The sequence below is a fragment of the Leptopilina heterotoma genome, unplaced genomic scaffold (genome assembly GCF_015476425.1).
Source record: "Leptopilina heterotoma isolate Lh14 unplaced genomic scaffold, ASM1547642v1 Lhet_361, whole genome shotgun sequence".
Lineage (NCBI taxonomy): Eukaryota > Metazoa > Arthropoda > Insecta > Hymenoptera > Figitidae > Leptopilina > Leptopilina heterotoma.
Genome location: NW_025111042.1, coordinates 559,288 through 577,140, shown reverse-complemented (window position 1 = coordinate 577,140; position 17,853 = coordinate 559,288). Strand labels below are relative to the sequence as shown.

The window sequence follows — 17,853 nt, the reverse complement described above, 5'->3', positions numbered from 1 at the left end:
AAGAAAAATTTCGCTTCAACGAAAAATTTCCTTCGACTGTAAACATTTCGTTCAAACAAAAAATTTTCCAATTCTTTGAAAAAAAAAATTATAAAACTGAACCAAACGAACATTTATTCAAGCTAAACAAAACTTGTACTCAAAATAACCCAAAAAATTACTATGATTAATTATTTACTATTATTAATATCATAATTATAATTTAAAAAAAATAATTTTCCCCTGATTTTCTTTTTAGTAAACTAAACACAATTTGGACTAAATTGAAAGCATATTACATCACTCTAATGCATCAACAGAACTTTCTGGTATATATACATATGCGTTATTTACCATTTAATATTTACACTTCATCAGTTTCTTATTTATATATTGTCTTGTTACTTTTTTTTTTATCAAATTTCATTCTTTTTAGTTTTCTTATCTTTTGTCAAAATTAAGTAATTGTAATATTGTTGCAATGAAACATAAAATACAGAAAATATAAATATACGTTAACAATAATTTTTATTTATATATCAAACATATAGGTCAAATAACAAAAAAAGCAAAAACAAATTTGTAAAATTGCGTTAAAAATAAATAAACCAAAAACCGAATTAAATATAAATATTTTTTTTTATAAATTATATTGACAAATAAAATTATTTCTAAATTTAATAGTTATTTAATATTGTTTCAGAATATTTTTTTATCAAATAAATATTTAATTGAATTAAGTAATTTTTATATTTAAATCAATTAACTGGTATTTGCTTAAAAAAATACTAAAATTCTATTGGTTCAAATTCTGAAATTGTTTGACCAAATAGTGAAGTTAATTGTACTAAAAATTATTGGTTTAAATACTAAAATAATTGGTTTAAATACAATTTATTTGATAATTATAGACAAGCAGTCGTTTATTTTAATCAAAAAAAACTTACTGTTTATTTATTATTAATTTTACTATTTTAATAATTGTTACAATAATTATTTACTATTTTATTCATTGTTTTCATTTACTATTCAGTGTTAATTATATTATTATTTTTATTATTATCGTCATTATTATTCTTTCTATCATTTATTATTATTTTCACTTTACTACTTTAATATTAAAATACTTTACAATCTTTTTTATTTCTATTTCTATTGTTATTATTATCATTTTTATATTACCCTTATTATTAAACTGTAAAAATTTATTTGATTCTAATAAACGATTGATTGTCTTTTATTAAATTAATATTTACTTGAAGCAAATAATTATTATTTGCTCTCTAAATTTGAATAATTAATAAAATTTTACTAATATAAATAGTAATTTCTACTAGTTTAATAGTAGAATTTATTAATTCAAATTATTAAATTTTACTATTCTGTAGTAAATTTTACTAATATAAATAGTAAATTTTACTAATATAAATAGTAATTTCTACTAATTTATTAGTAAAATTTATTCATTCAAATTATTAAATTTTACTTATTTATGAATAATAAATTTTACTTATTGGTAGTAAATTCTACTAATTTATTAGTAATAGTTATTAATTCAAATTAGTAAATTAAATTAGTAAATTTTACTAGTATAAAATAGTAATTTCTACTAATTTATTAGTAGAATTTACTAATTCAAATTATTAAATTTTACTAATATGTAGTAAATTTTTTACTAATATAAATAGTAATTTCTACTAATTTATTAGTAAAATTTATTCATTCAAATTATTAAATTTTACTTATTTATAGTAAATTTTACTTATTGGTAGTAAATTCTACTAATTTATTATAGTAATAGTCACTAATTCAAATTAGCATAAATATTTTTACTAATTTAAAATTAGAGACTAAGTCAATTAATAACAGTATTTCCCTGCTGAATAGCGAAATAATTTTATTTATTCAAATAAATAGTATACTCAAATCAAATATAATTTTGATTTAAATCAATTAAAAATAGTATTATATTTATTAAAATATTTACTGAAATATTATTGGTTCAAACACAAAATTTACTTGACTAAGAAACTTTGTTTATTGCCACAATAAAAGTTATTTGTTTCAAGTAAATAATATTTGTGATAATCCACAAGTATAATTCTTTATTTGACTCAAACAAAATTCTCCTTTCCTTTCAGTGCGCGTGTAATAGAACAATAAAAAAATAAAGATAATATTCTTCGAGAAATGCTGACACATAAAGAAAGAGAGAGAGAGAGATAAAAAAACATACGTTTACAAAAAAAAAAAAAATTATTTTGAAATAGTAAATACTAAATAGTGATGTGACCACGTGACTTACCAAGAGTAGCCGACGGCCGACGCTAAGTTCCCTACTCGCGTTCCGGAAACCACTGAATCCAATGTTCTCTTCTTCACTTGTCAATCAAAAATTAATTCACTTTACCCCCAAAATCTCGCTCTTTTCTTTCTCGCGAGTCTAATTATAAACACTCAGCTATAAATAATAATAATATCAAAAACCGCACACTGTCGCTATTTTTTAGCTGCGAAAATAAACTTTTTATAAAACAGTTCATGTACTAAAAAAACACTGTCGTTTCTATTTTTTTTAGCGCGAAAATTTTTTTCTTGCAATAAGAAAAACACTCTCGTATCTACTGGAAAAAAAAATTTTTCCTTACAAGAAAAATACTGAGAGAGAAAATCACTGTGTATACCGTATAGAAAATTATTCAAAGAACTTTAAACAATTATTAAAGAAATATTCACAGAGACATTTAAATTACTTAACGAAAACCCAACGTAAAGAATTATTATTGCACACTTATATATTTACTCCGTGTCACTGAAAGAATTCATCATCATGAAAAAAAACGCCACCAAAAAAATTTCGTTAAATAAAAACAATTTGTAAACAATTAAAGAAAATTTTCTTTTAGTCTCCCTGACCGAGAGAGAGAGAGAGTGAGTGAGTGAGAATAGAAATTGCTTTTTAAAATTTAGTCACTCGTGTATAATAATAAATTCGGAAAAAAAAACAATTCAATTCGAAACACGCGTGTGTTCTCTTGCTGTCGGTGCGAGAACGCGTGGCGATTTGTCGCGTTTACTCCGCACAGCTCGGTTTGCTGACCGACAGCGCGCGCTACTTGTCCCGCTGATGCTTTCAGCTGCTGTGTGTGAATCTCAGTTCTGTGGTAGATTTCTCGTTTAGTTAAGAGGGGCGCGAGGGGGGGAGCTTTTGCTAGTAATAGTCACTACGCGAGGGGAGGGGGATTCTCTCTCTCTCCCTCTCTCACGCGTAGGTTTTCTTACTCTCTCGCTTAGGATTGCTCTTTCTCTCTCTTGCTTAGGCTTTCTCTCTATCTGTCTCTCTTCTGGTTTCTCCTCCCCCCTCTTGGGATTTCTCTCTCTTACTCTTACAGTTTCTCCCCCCTTCTCTCTTTCGTTTCTTTCTCTCACGCGTAGGTTTTCTCTCCCTCTCTCTCTTACTGTTTCTCCCCCACCCTCTCTCTTTCGTATCTTTTTCTCTCTCTCGCTTATGGTTTCTCCCCCCTCTCTCTCTTTTTTTTAGCTCCAAGAGAACGAAAGAGAGAGAAACTCTCTCGAAACGAAAGAAAGAGAGAAAGGGGGAGAAACCTTAAGAAGAGAGAGAGAGAGAGAGAGAGAGAGAAACGAAAGAGAGACAAAGTAATCGTAAGAGTGAGAAAAAAAGAGAGGGGGGAACCGAAAGAGTGAGAGAAAAGGAAACCGATAGAAAGAGAGAGAAACAAGAAGAGAGGGGGGGGAGAAAGAGAGAGAACCTCCCTTCTGAGAAGTCGCATAGGTCGCACAATCCACGTTCGCGTTGTTGGGTTGTGCTCACGACCCGTGAGTGTGCCTTTGCAAGCTAGTGTGTGCGCGGGGTTCCGGTGGCCAATAGAAAGGGCGGTGCTACACCCCCCACCCTTTTAATATTATCATCATGGGGGGAAAAAGTAGTGGGGGTGAGAGAGAGAGACTTTGCTTTCGCGCTGTGACATCATCGATTCTGAATGGTGAAAATGCTCAACGGTGCAGAATGTACATTGGAGGGCGCTGCCTTCTCCCCACTACGCGCGCATGCCCGTCGCGCAGGGGTGGCTTTACCCTCCTGCGCATATAATAATATTTCTCTCTCTCTCTCTCTCTCTCTCTTTCTACTGTTAGATATCGCGCGTAAGAATCTTATCACTCGCACACGAGGTTAGGTTTCCTTTTTGGCAGTTGGCGCGCTTTTATATTTATTATTTATACTCAAATAATTACTAGATATTCTGTCCTTCCGGTTTGAGGGAATTTTGAACTCATTTTATTTCTATAAAATTTTTTAGTCCGTGACTAAATTTCTAAGTTTTAAGTATTCTTGGTTTATTTCTTGTTTCTTATGTCATGAACTAAATACACTTTAATAGAAATGACACGAATTCTTCTAAATTCGGTCAGACCGCTTGGACAACATAACGCGTCGGCGAGATTAAAATCCATTTGAAGAAACGCTTTTTAAATCTTTTGCGCTTTGCTTTTTTTAATACCGCAATGTTTTCTTTTTGAATTTGAATTAACAAAAATACATTTTACTAACCTAAATTACTGCAGATCTTTTAAAAAAAATAGTGGTTATAGGTTTTTACTTTCTCAGTCTTCCTAAGGATATCAAATTGAGACAAAAAGCAAATCGAAAATGTTGCGAAGCAACGTTTTTGATTCGTTTTTTGTCTCAATTTGACATCCTTAGGAAAATTGTGTTTGGACAACAAAAAATTATTCGGTTTTTTTGTGGCCTTCCAAATTTATAGTAAAGCAAAATGATTCGGTTTTCGACGGTCTTTCAAGTTTATAGTCAAAAAATGATTCGGTTTCCGGGGGCCTTTCAAAAAATACCTAAATCGTTCGGAGGAAAGGGGGGTCAAGCATATATTAAGAGGGGAGGGGGTAAAATTTCCAAACAAACTTTTTTTTGAACGGGCCCCTATAGTCAAAAGTGGATTAAAAGTAAACCATATTTTTAAGATTATAATACAATAAAAATTCCTGCTGTAAGCACAAACAACTATTTCATTTCGTTATTTCCATAATAAAATTTTTTTTGTTAAAAAATAAAATTGTAATCACCATCTATTGTTGCGTCATTTTTTTTTCTTTTGTAGAAATATAATATAGGGAATCAAAAAAAAAAAATGAAAATTTTGTATATTATATAGTTTATAAATCTGATGCAATATTAAGTAAAACTTCATGAGACACACACACAAATATTTTTTTGATGTTGTAAAACTTGTGTATACACAGAGAGTATATATATATAGATATATATTTAATAATTGATGCGCTTTTTATTCTATTTGTACAAATGTTTTCACATAATGGCACAGATGGTCCATATATCCTCGCACTCTCTACTTTGTATAATATATATAAAATCACACTAAAAATAAGAAAATAATTTGAAAATAAAAGCAGACGAGACACGCACACAATCTAGAAATAAAAAATTTGTTTTGTCGCGGTTAGATTATATATAGGAATTTAACTGTTTTTTCATAATATATGTATATTTATACATTATATCTATATAATATTAGAGGAAATTTAATTAAAATTGAAAAATTCACGCGCACATTATCTTTTTTTAGAAATAAATTATTTAATTCTAAATATATATGTGAAACATAACCTCAAAATGTCATAAAATCTCCCCTTTTTTTTGGAAACTTTAACCTTATTATTTATCAGACAAAAACAAACTTTAAACAATTCGCTTTACAACAACAAAATTTCAACGAGATTCTTATATCAAAAATAAGAAATTATATAGTTTTTAATAAATAAGCATGCGGTATTTAAAGTTCTACATTTTTAAGAATTTATGAATTTTATTATATACGAATTTGTCGTATACTTGCGGGTATATAGAAAAATATTTCAAATTTTTTTGACGATTGTAATTTGCAACAAAATTAGAAAATCAAAACATTTTGCAATAATTTATAACTATTAGCAAAAAAAATCCGATATCAATAAGGAAAATTTCAAACACTTTACTTTTTATACTTAAATCTTTACTCACTTTTCGAAACATTGCAGGTTATCGATAAAACGTGCCAGCAATACTTAATGTCCCATCTTCTTCCTCTCTCTAGAGGCTCATGCGCATTGAGGCAGAACGGAGAGTGGAAAGCGAGCGCCCTACGTTGTTTAAAATACAACGCGCATGCGTCGTTCACGCGCATGCGTCTCTAGAGAGGGAGAAAACGCGTAGGGGACGCTAGACTCTTTCTATCGGCCTGACGCTTCCGAATTCGTAAACTCTCGCGTCATCTATTTATTATTATTTCTATTTTTATTACTTATATTTATTTTTTTAATAATTATATTTATTTCTACTAAAATGTCTTTTAGTTCGTTTCTATAATAAAGGCTAGAAAAATAATTTTTATCGTCATTTCATCGACTGTTTATCGTCAAAAATCGTCAGATTGAACATCTGATGGGGAACAATAGCGATAGAGTGGGGGATAAGTTATAGCAATCGGTTAAGAAGCAGCGGGCAAAAGTTTAAGTAAAAAATTAAAATTATATGACAAAAAATGAAATTTTTGGCCAATATGAAAAATTGTAAATATATGGAAAAGAATGAGCTTAAAAGTGATTTTTTTTCACTGCGTGCGTATATTTAAATTTTAAAATGTACATGTATATGCAAAAGTAAAGCAGCAGATTTGAAAAGAGAAGACAAAAAGTTGAACGGGTGCGGACGTCGCCTTCGAGGATATTAAAATATAATTGGCGTTTGTCCCCTTTGTGCAAAACGGTATCTAGTCACGCGTGGGTCGGTTATGGGTGTTATGTACGCCAGAGTGCGCCACGGGTGACTCATCCTCTTGCTCTTCTTGCTCAACTCATCGCAGAGGGGTAGTTGCACCCAACAACCCCTCTCTGCCACTTATGCGTATGTATACGCGTCTACGCTCTCTCTCCTTCTCTCTCTCTATATAGTGCGTATTCTACGCTCATCGCTTTTATGACACTTTTCTTTCCTTTTTTTCACTTATCATAACCTCTCTCTCTCTCTTTTTCTCTCTTTATTCCCTCTCTTTCTTTTCTCTCTTTATTCCCTCTCTCTCTCTTTTCCTCTCTTTATTCCCTCTCTCTCTCTCTCTCTCTCTTACTTTTTTACTCTTTATTCTCTCTCTTAATCACTCTCTCTTATTCTACTCTTCTCTTATTTTTTTTCCTCTCTCTCTCTCTCTCTCTCTCTCTCTCTCTCTCTCTCTCTCTCTCTCTCTCTCTCTCTCTCTCTCTCTCTCTCTCTCTCTCCCTAGCCTCTCTTTCACTTTCTCTCATCTGCTAATGAAAAAAGCTTTTCACACAAAACGCCCGCGCTTACAATGACGCGCGAAAATTATTCTGTCCCAGTTACCGTTGAGGGCGAACGATCTACATATATATACCTACAATATATTTTATATATGATGTGCAAAAAGAAAAATATAAAATCTTAATTGTGTATAAGAGTTAGCAAAATTTTCTCAAAGTTAACGTCTAAAGTTATCGTAAGTTATTGCCCATTATTGCCCTAGGGAAATAATGGTCAATTTATCGACCGCTCACAGGTCAATAAAGTACCCATTATTACCCTAGAACAATAATGGGCCCTTTATTGACTTTCTTCATCAACTATTATTGACCATTATTCCCCTAGGGTAATAATGAGTACTGTTTTATTAACCTAGGGCAAAAATGGTATTTTTATTGACCATTCGCAGGTTTTTTTTTACCGCGTCAATTATTACCCAAAACCGTAAGAGAAAAAATCAAATCAAACCGTTTATTGACCTCGCTCACTAATAATTGATCATTTTTGCTCTAGGGTAATAATGATGTAACGTTATTATTAACCTAGAGCGAAAAGGGTCTTTTTATGGACCACTCGCAGGTTAATAATGTACCCATTATTACCCTAGAACAATAAGAGGAACTTTATTGACCTTCCTCATCAATTATTATTACCCGCTAGGGCAAAAATGGTCAATTATTGTTTCCCTAGGGTAATAATAAGTACTTTATTGACCAGGGCTACATATAGAGGACTTTATTATACTGTAAAATATTATAAAAAATGAACGTAAATTGAAATATCCTAAAGATTTTTTGCAATTTCTAAAACTTTTTGCAAAAATCTTTTCCTTATCTTAAAGTATATTTTATATCAATTTGCGCTATTTGTTTGCACAGCTTTATACAATGTATTCTCAAGTGCTATTATTCAGTGTGAAATAAGATCCTGTGTAATATTTTTAAAATATACAATTTACATGCATATATATATATATATATAGTTGGAAATGTATGTGTATGTATATATATAAATGTATATGTGTGAGATGAAGGCAAGCGGGAGGTCACAATGTGAAGCTGGCTTTAGGGGAATCACACCGTGGAAGTAACGCGTTTCGATTTTGCGTTAGCCCAGCTACGCGTGAATCCAGCCAAGGTCAAGTCGCTCCCCGATACCCAAGCATCTCTTACCACTTGGAAATCTACATATCTTATCGTACACTGGATATATAATGTCTCGGCTACATTATACGCAATGAATACAATATTAACCATTGTATAATGACCATAATCCAGGATTTTTCTATCCTCTATGATTGTAATCCTCATTATAATTATAGAATATCCTAAGGATATCCTAAGATATCCTAAGATATCCTCAGGATATGGATCAAATCAAAAATTAATTCAAATTTTTGGCATCAATTTGATCCAGTTTAGTATTAATTTGATATACTTTCAAGAAAAAAAATGAGAGTGAAAGAAACGTATAAACAAAGGAGGAAAGAGGCGAGAAAGCAGAAGAGAAAAAAATAGGAGGAAAGAGAAGAAAGAAGAGTAAAAAAGAGAGAAGGGAAGAAACTATTAAAGAGAAGAAGAAAGAGTAGAGAAGAGAGAAGGGAAGAAACTATATTAAAGAGTAGAAAAGAGACGAATGAAAGAAGAAGAAAAAAAGAAGAAGAGAGTGAAGAAGAAGAAAAAGAAAGAAGAAGAAAAAGAATGAGGAAGAAGAAAAATAGGAGATAATAGAGAAAGAAACAGAGGAAGGAGAGAAAAAAAGGACAAGATAAAGAGAAGAGAGAAGAGAAAAATGAAGAGATGAATAAACACAGGAGGGAAGAGAGGACAGAATAGATAGGGAGAGAAACGCGAGGAATAACAAAGAAAAAGAGAAGGAGCGAAAAGAGTATAGAAGAAGGAGGGAAAAAGCAAACAAATTAACCTCACAGGCTTGTTTATTATTGGGTGGGGATAGAGGAAACCACGCCTTTGTAAAGCACGCCCTCCAATGGGATGGCCTTTCTATCCCCACAACGGACAAACCACCCCCTGACACCTCATGCCACGCGGAGCAGGCGGTGATAGCGAATGACATCACGCAGCAGCCAGTATGCAACAGGCTGCCCCTGATGTACATCACTCACTAGATATTCCACGTACTGCCAAATCAGTCTCTTCCATATTCATTTTTTTTTATACTTCTTTACAATCATTTTAACAAATATATATGTTTGGAAATAATTTTTATATATTTTTATTTTCTTACTTTTTTATTTTTTTTAGGGTCAACATCTGTATAGTGAAACATAATGGTCAACCAACAACAAAATTTTAAACCCTCAAAATAATATCCCTATTTTTACCAGGTTCTTATTATAAGAATATTTTCCATTTAATTTAAGGTCATGTTATTCAGTGGTCACGTGTTCCCATAGTAAAGTATATGGAGAACGTGACCACTAAATAACATGACCTTAAGTAGGGAATATTCTTGACTCCTATTTAAGTAGGCGCTTTTTAAAATTAGGTTATAGTTTTTTCTGTGTATGCGACGAAAGATAAAAATATTTAAAAAATTTTTTTTAGCCAAGTCGATAAAATCAAATCATGGCCCAAAGTAAAAAATATAGTTTAAAACCTTACACTGAAAAAAATTTCTAGTAGGTTTGACTACTTTTAAACTATACTCTGCGTGATTAAATAGGTCCTCAACTATAAATTTAAAAATTTATATTGATGACTATACCGAAAAGTAGTAAAAAGAACTAAGAATGTAGTTGGTATAATCAGATTTTGTAGTTGTTGTTGTTGTAAATTAACTACTTTTTTTTAGTCATGTGAACTATATTTTTGAACTACATCAAAAGTATAGTAAAATCATCTATACACGAAAATTGTTAGCAAAACTAAAAAAGTAATTAATTTAACAACTTTCCACTCAACTAGATAATGGTATAGTTGAAGATTTGGACCAAATTTTTTTCAGTGGTATATTATTTTTTGGCATCGAAATTCTTTGCAAAATTAGAAAATACTTTAAAGTTAGTAAGCAGTGTACCAGCAACAGTAGTATTATATGATAATAGGTATTTATACTAAATGGGGAAAAAAGAAAGGCTCAGCATTGCCGCGATGATATATTGGGGATGAGCTATATGTGGAGCACAGGCATTTCTCTTATACTAAAGAGAAATGAGGAGGAAGGGGTTGCGCGCATTGTAAATTATACCATAGTAGATAGAGAGAAATTCATGCTCTGATGACGCAGCGTTAACCACTCTATGGTCGCATGCGATGGTCAAAGGTAACAGTAATGGCCTGTGAGAGAGGATATTCGCCAGTATTTCGCCTAATATAGTGTGTGCTCGCATGCTAAAATGCTGACGCTATTTTGAGATAGACGCGTGTATTAATACTCTCGAGGTAATAATAAATTATTGCCCCAAGATTACAGCTGCTTATGCTTTTTTTTGTGTCCAAGAGGCGAATGCCTCTTATGGACCCAAAAAAAATCATAAGCATATCAATATTCTCATGGTTTTTCTAAATTTTATGGAATTAATGAATTTAATAAAAATATTATTAGTGAACCTAATAAGGAAAGCCTAATAGTATAAGTAATCAACCGAACTGAACCTAAGCTAAGCTAACATAGCCGAACCGAACCTAAGCTAACCGAACCGAACCTAAGCTATATAACATAACCAAACCGAACCTAAGCTAACCGAACCGAACCTATAAGCTTAATCTAATCTAATCTAACCTAACCTATCCTAACTTTTAGACTTAGGTTCGAAAGTCTATAGTAAGTATACATAACGAACCTAAGAAGGAAAACCTACGAACCTAACATAAGGAAATCTTATGGAGAATATAAGAATAATGTGACAAAGAAGATAAAGTCAAAAATGGTGTCGAATCTTGTAGAGGGAAACGGAGAGAAAAGTCAGTTGGCTAAACTCTTGGTATGGAACCCCCAAAGGACCTTTTGATCCTGTCCATTAGGAGCTAAGGGTCCGTAACCCATGGCATCTGGTTCGGCGCGAGATGTATATTGTATGTAGGACATAGTTCGCATTTTGTCCCAACATGATTAGTGTGAACACACTTGACCTATTCTGACCCACGGAAACACACCATTATATCGATACTGAACATTCGGCTATAGGCTTTCAAGAAATCCCATTGTTCCCTATTATGACCGCATCAGGGTGCACCAAAAATATCCCCATCATGTACATTCACTTATTAACAATAAACTGCAAAACTTTTTTTCAACAGATATATGGTCAATCGTATGCAAAATATTAATGAGCAGAGTTTTTACACTCAGTCTGTTTTGTAGTTTATTTTTTCATATTTTAATTTTCTTAAAAACTTAAAATTTCTTATATTTCAAAAGGAAACTGTCCCAAAGATGTCTTTTATGTCCTTTAAAGGTTATGGTTAAAGATTTATTTAAGCATTAATTAGTCATTCTTTTCTTTTGTTCAATACTTTTGTTCCTGACATAATTTTTAGGTTTCCAGGGCTCGAACCAGTAAAAGTATTTAAAAATACAGACTTTACGAATAATCAAAAATATTGAAAAATTACGGACCAATTATATTTTCAAGAATAATAAAATTTTTCGCAGAAATTCAATTATTTCGAAAAATTTTAATCAAATTCTTGTGAAGAATTCAATTATTTTATCATAAATAGTATAAAATTCTTGTTGAGAATTCAATTATTTTTGAAAATATTAAAATTCTTCGCAACAATTCAATTATTTACATAAATAATCAAAATTATTCGTAAGTATTCATTTTTTTTTAAATTTTAATTAAATTCCTTGCAAGAATTGAATTATTTTCAAAAATAATAAAATTTTACACAGAAATTCAATTATTATTTTTGAAAATATTACCAAAAGCTTTCGCAAAAATTCAATTATTTTCATAAATAATAAAATTCTTTGTTAAGAATTTAATTATTTTTATAAATAATAAAATTTTTCGTTAAAATTCAATTATTTTCGACAATATTAGCAAAAGTCTTTGCAAAAATTCAATTATTTTTTTTAATTTTAATTAAATTCGTCGCAAGAATTTCAATTATTTTCAAAAATAATAAAATTTTTTGCAGAAATTCAATTATTTCAAAAATTTTAATCAAATTTTTAAAGAGAATTCATAATTATATTTACGCACAAATAATAAAATTCTTTTTAAAAATTCAATTTCTTTAAATCGATTATTTTTAATAATTTTGCGAAAAAATTCTTTGACACTTATTTTCAAATTCATTTGTTTATACAATATTCAATTTTACGAAATTTCAATTATTCATAAATTCTTCAATATGAAATATATATTAGAAAATAAAAACTTGAGATAATATTAAAAAAACTTTTTCAAAAAAATTAATTTGAAAATTCAATTATTTCTAAAAATTCGCACGCTATATTAGGCTTTTAATTTTCAATTATTATCTAAAATTTTAACTGAAATTCTTCTTTAAATCAATTTTTATCAGAAAATTCTACTAGAATTCAATTATTTAAATACAAAAATAAACAATATAACTTATTGAATAATTGAATATTTTTTAAAATTCAATTCCCATAAAGAATTTTATCAACAAATTTTAAATAATTAAATTCTGTCGACGAATTCTAATAAAATTTTTAAGAATAATTATATTTTTTGAGAAATTTGAAAAAATTAATTTCACAAAATTGTTTGTAAAAAATATGAAAAATTCTGATTTTCAAAGATTCTAATTTGAAAGTTTTTCAGAATTCAATTTTATTTCTAAAAATTCACGCTCTTATGATTTTAATATTCAATTACAATCTAAAATTTTAACTGAAATTCATTTTTAAATCAATTTTGACTAGAATTCAATTATTTACATACAGAAAACAATTTATTGAATAATTGAATGTTTCTCAAAATTAAATTTTTAAAAACAAATTTTTAAATAATTGAATTCTTTCGTCGAATTTCAATAAAATTTATAAAAATAATTAAATTTTTCAAGGAATTCGATTAAAATTGTATTAAAAATAATTGAAATTCTGCGATCATTTTTATCATTTGTAGAATAAATTAAATCTCTGTAAAACATTTTATTATTTATTGAAATAATTGAATTTTTACAAAGAAATTTAAAAAAAACTTGAAATTTTTCTAAAAATGTTATTAAACATTTAAAAAATAATTGAATTTCTAAGAATAATTTTATTATTTATAAAGATAGTTGAAATATTGTCAAGATTTAAAAACAATTTTTAAACATATAATATTCAATTGAAATTTAAAATTTTAACTGAAATTCATATTTAAATCAATTTTTATTAGAAAATTCTTCGAAAATTCAATTTTTTAAATACAAAAATAATAATTTATTGAATAATTAAATGTTTCTCAAAATTGAATTTTTATAAACAAATTTTTAAATAATTGAATTCTTTCTCTCGAATTTCAATAAAATTTATAAAAATAATTGCAATTTTCAAGGAATTCAAATAAAACTGAATTAAAAATAATTAAAATTCTGCAAAGATTTTTTATATTTATGAAAATAATTGAATTTTTGTAAAAAATTTTATTATCTATGAAAATAATAATTGATAATGATTACAAAGAAATTTAAAGAAAATTTGTAAATATAATTGAATTCCTGTGAAATTTTTATTATTTTATGAAAATAGTTAAAGGTTTGCGTAGAATTTTATTAAAATTTTTTTTTTTAATAGGTAATTGCGAATTCTTTTGGGAAATTTTATTAAAATATTAGATATTAAAAATCATTGAATTGAGGAAAATTTTTTATAAAATAATTAAAATTTTTCCAAGAATTTTATTAAAAATTTTCGAAAATAATTGAACTCCTGAGAAGAATTTTATTATTTATATAATTGAAATTTTGACGAGAATTTTTAAAAATTTTTGAACATAGTTGAATTTTTGCGAAAAATTTTATTACTTTTGAAAATAATTGAATTTCTACAATCATTTGTAGCTATATTCTCAAAAATTCATTTATTTTTAGAATATTTTTAACTAAAATTCTTTTCTATAAATTCATGTTCAGTTTTTTAAGTATTATTTTATCCTTCTCCATGGTTTCCTAAATTGTGACCATAGTCAAAATATAGAAGTTTTCAGATTTGAACTACACTGAAAAAAATATTAATTTAAGAATATATACTATAAAAAAGGTGCCCAGGAAATTCTCCACTTAAATTATAAGTGAGAAATATTCTGGGCACCTTTTTTATAGTATATAGGTATATATTCTTAAATTAAGAATATTTTTTTTTCAGTGTACACGGAAAGAAAGTTATTATCGAATTTTATAAAAGTGCTTTACAAATGTATAGGACAAAATGCGCGACAAAGGTAAATTTTGATATCAGAAATACTTAACTTTAAAAAAATTTATATAAAATTTAGTAAAGTTATATTAAAATTTGTTACAAGTTTTTGATACTTGATATAACTTTACAAAATATCATATAATTTTTTTTAAAGTTTCGTACTTCTGATATAAAAATTTACCTTTGTCGCATTTTGTCCAACACTTATTGTAAAATACTTTTACAAAATTTGATAACAACTTTCTTTCCGTGTAGTTTTCCCGTTGACCATGAATATTTTTAGCCATGGTCAAAATATGGATATTTTGAGGGTTTAAAATATTTTTGTCGTCGACCATGGTTCACTAACATTATTTGACCATAGTCAAAATATAAAAATTTTAAGGTTTTAAACTATTTTTACTTTTGACCATGATTCGCTATATTTTGGAGGAAGAGAGAAAAAGGGACAGAAAAAGAGAGAAAAAAATAGTGAGAAACAGAGAGAAAGAGACAGAAACAGAGAGAAAGTGACAGAAACAGAGAGAAAAAAGGCAGAAAGAGACAAAAAGAGAGAAAGAGAGAGAAAAGGGAGAATAAGGTGCAAAAGACTGTACTTGCAGTATAAACTTTGCTTTGTGGCAAAGGGATACATATTATGTTTATTATTAGGTGGTTTTAAGCCCGTGAGGGGCACTGAAAAGCAAAGGAGAACTTACGCGAGTCGGTCAAACGTGTACTTAATAAGAGAGGATTTTACCCTTCGTTTTTAGTACATATATACACTCGATACTCTAATCCCCCACAATCCCACGCGACCCGATGATGTTTTTCTCGCCCTACCTTTCTACTTCAGATTCTGTGCCGTCTCACTTTTTGTTGGACCCTTTTCTATTGTCGAGAGTCTTCGACACGAATCCTACGGCTATATATATATCGCACACAAGTAGATGAAACTCTTTATTGTCAGACATCGATTCTCACTTCTTGCGGTTCGACTATACTACTTGTATACTATAATCTAACGTCTCTTTAGGGAAAATATTTTTCCGTTCCTGCCTATTCTATAAATATGTGTCCATATAAGGACCTCTTTTGTTAAACACTTCTCGATTCTTTGATAATTTTCCAAAATAGTTTATTTTAGAATACTTTATACTTAAATTTGTTAATTACTTCAATTCTACTTTTTTACAAAATTCTATTATTTTTAAATTTTAATTTCAAAATCCCCAAAAATGTAAAACAATATAAAACATTTTTAAAATTTAACTACATTTCTAAAATTTACAACTTTAAAACTGTTATTCTTCCAAAATTAAATTATTCTTTTGTTGAAATTTTTCAATGAAATTATTAAAAACTTTAAATATCTTTTAAAAAAATAATAAATTAATAAATTTTTACTATAAACATTTAAATATTATTTCATTTTTACAACAATGAAAATAAACATTTAAATATTATTTCATTTTTACAACAATGCAAATTTTAATAAAATTTAAATTTAAAAATCTCTAAATAATTAATTATTTCTAAAAATTTAAATACAATAACGTTTTAAAAATTCAATTATTATCTAAAATTTTAACCGAAATACATTTTAAAGTCAGTTTTTATTACAAAGTTCTTTACGAAAATTCAATTATTTAAGTAGAAAAATTAATTATTTATTGAATAATTGAATATTTCTTAAAATTGAATTTTAATAAAGAATTTTGTCAACAATTTCTCTAAATAATTGTATTTTTTTGAACAATTTTGATAAAATAGTTAATAGTAATTGCATTTTTCGAAGAATTCCTTAAAAATTGTATTAAAAATAATTGAAATATTAAAATTTTTTTGAAATAATTGAATTCATGAGAAGAATTTTATTATTTATGAAAATAATTAAATATTTGCGAAAATTTTTATCAAACATTTCTTTTTAAATAATTGAATTCCTTTGAGAAATTTTATTACTTTTTACTTCCTTAAAATAATTCAATTCCTGAGAGGAATTTTAATAAAATTTATTCAAATAATTGAATTTTCCCGAAAAATTCTATTATATTTGTAAAAATAATTGAATTCTTTTGAAGAATTTTAATAAAATTTGTAATAATTGAATTTTTTTGAAGAATTCATTTAAAATTGTATTAAAATTTAAAAATAATTGAAATATAATTTTTTTAAATAATTGAATTCATGAGAAGAATTTTATTTATGAAAATAATTCAATGTTTGCGAAGAATTTCATTTAACATTTTTTTTTTAAATAATTGAATCCCTTTGGAAAATTTTATTACTTATTTAAAATAATTGAATTCTTTAGAAGAACTAAAATTAAATATTTTTTAAAAAATTGTATTCCCGTGAGAAATTTTATTATATTTCTGAAAATAATTGAATTCTCAAGAAGAATTTCATAAAACTTTTTTTCATAATTTTTTTTTTTTTTTTATAAAAATGTAAATAATTTGAATTGCAACAAAAATTTTATTAAAATTTCTAATAACGATTCTTATATATATTTTAACTATAATTATACTAGCGCGAGTTTATTTTTTCTTAAAATATAAAAGTGAATTTTTATAGTGTTTGCCTTTAGAATTTTCGAAAATTTCTCTTTACCGCCTATTCTCGCGATTTTATTACATTAAATAAATACACTTTGACGTATTTTTTTCGAAAATTGAAGGCGTCTATATATTTTTCAAGAAAAACTCATCATGGCGAATCAAGTCATCAATCAGATGATGATAAATCAATTTTAGTGGAGCGTGCATCAGACGTACAACTATTCAGAATGTCACAGGGGGGATAATGAAGTGTCATTTCTATGCGGTTCATGCTTTAGCAAAAATTTCACACCAATTCTTCTCAATAACATATATATACAAGCGTGTACAGTCATCGACAGTAGTTCCAACAAAATTCCACTAGAAAACCACACTCTCTAAAAATATCCTATTTTTTAATAAAAACAACCACTGATAACTCGAAGGTATTAAATTGCAACGAATTGATACCAAAAATGTTGATCAAATCCAAAAATTGATCCTAACTTTTTGTATCAAATTGATTCACTTTTGTATCAGTAGGATACTTTTAAGAAAACTCTGCATGACAGCCTAAGTTCAAAAGAACAAAATAAGAAGCGATACAAAATTTTTTTCTAATAAAAAATTTAAATAAAAAAAAAATTTTTTTGAAGAATT

General features: G+C 27.7%; 1 protein-coding gene across 4 annotated transcripts in view; it reads right to left on the bottom strand.

Moving 5' to 3' along the window:
* LOC122505636 (paired box protein Pax-6-like) overlaps positions 1 to 17,853 on the bottom strand; it is a 233,798-nt gene that overhangs the window by 134,774 nt on the left and 81,171 nt on the right. The window contains exon 1 of one of the 4 annotated variants that reach the window (XM_043617385.1): positions 2,285 to 3,179. The exons of 1 other annotated variant lie outside the window; for it this stretch is intronic. The gene's annotated coding sequence lies outside the window, so the exon portion shown is untranslated. Of the gene's footprint in view, positions 1 to 2,284; positions 3,180 to 17,853 lie in introns of those variants that run through there. 2 more of the 4 variants (XM_043617387.1, XM_043617390.1) reach the window with 2 other exon arrangements.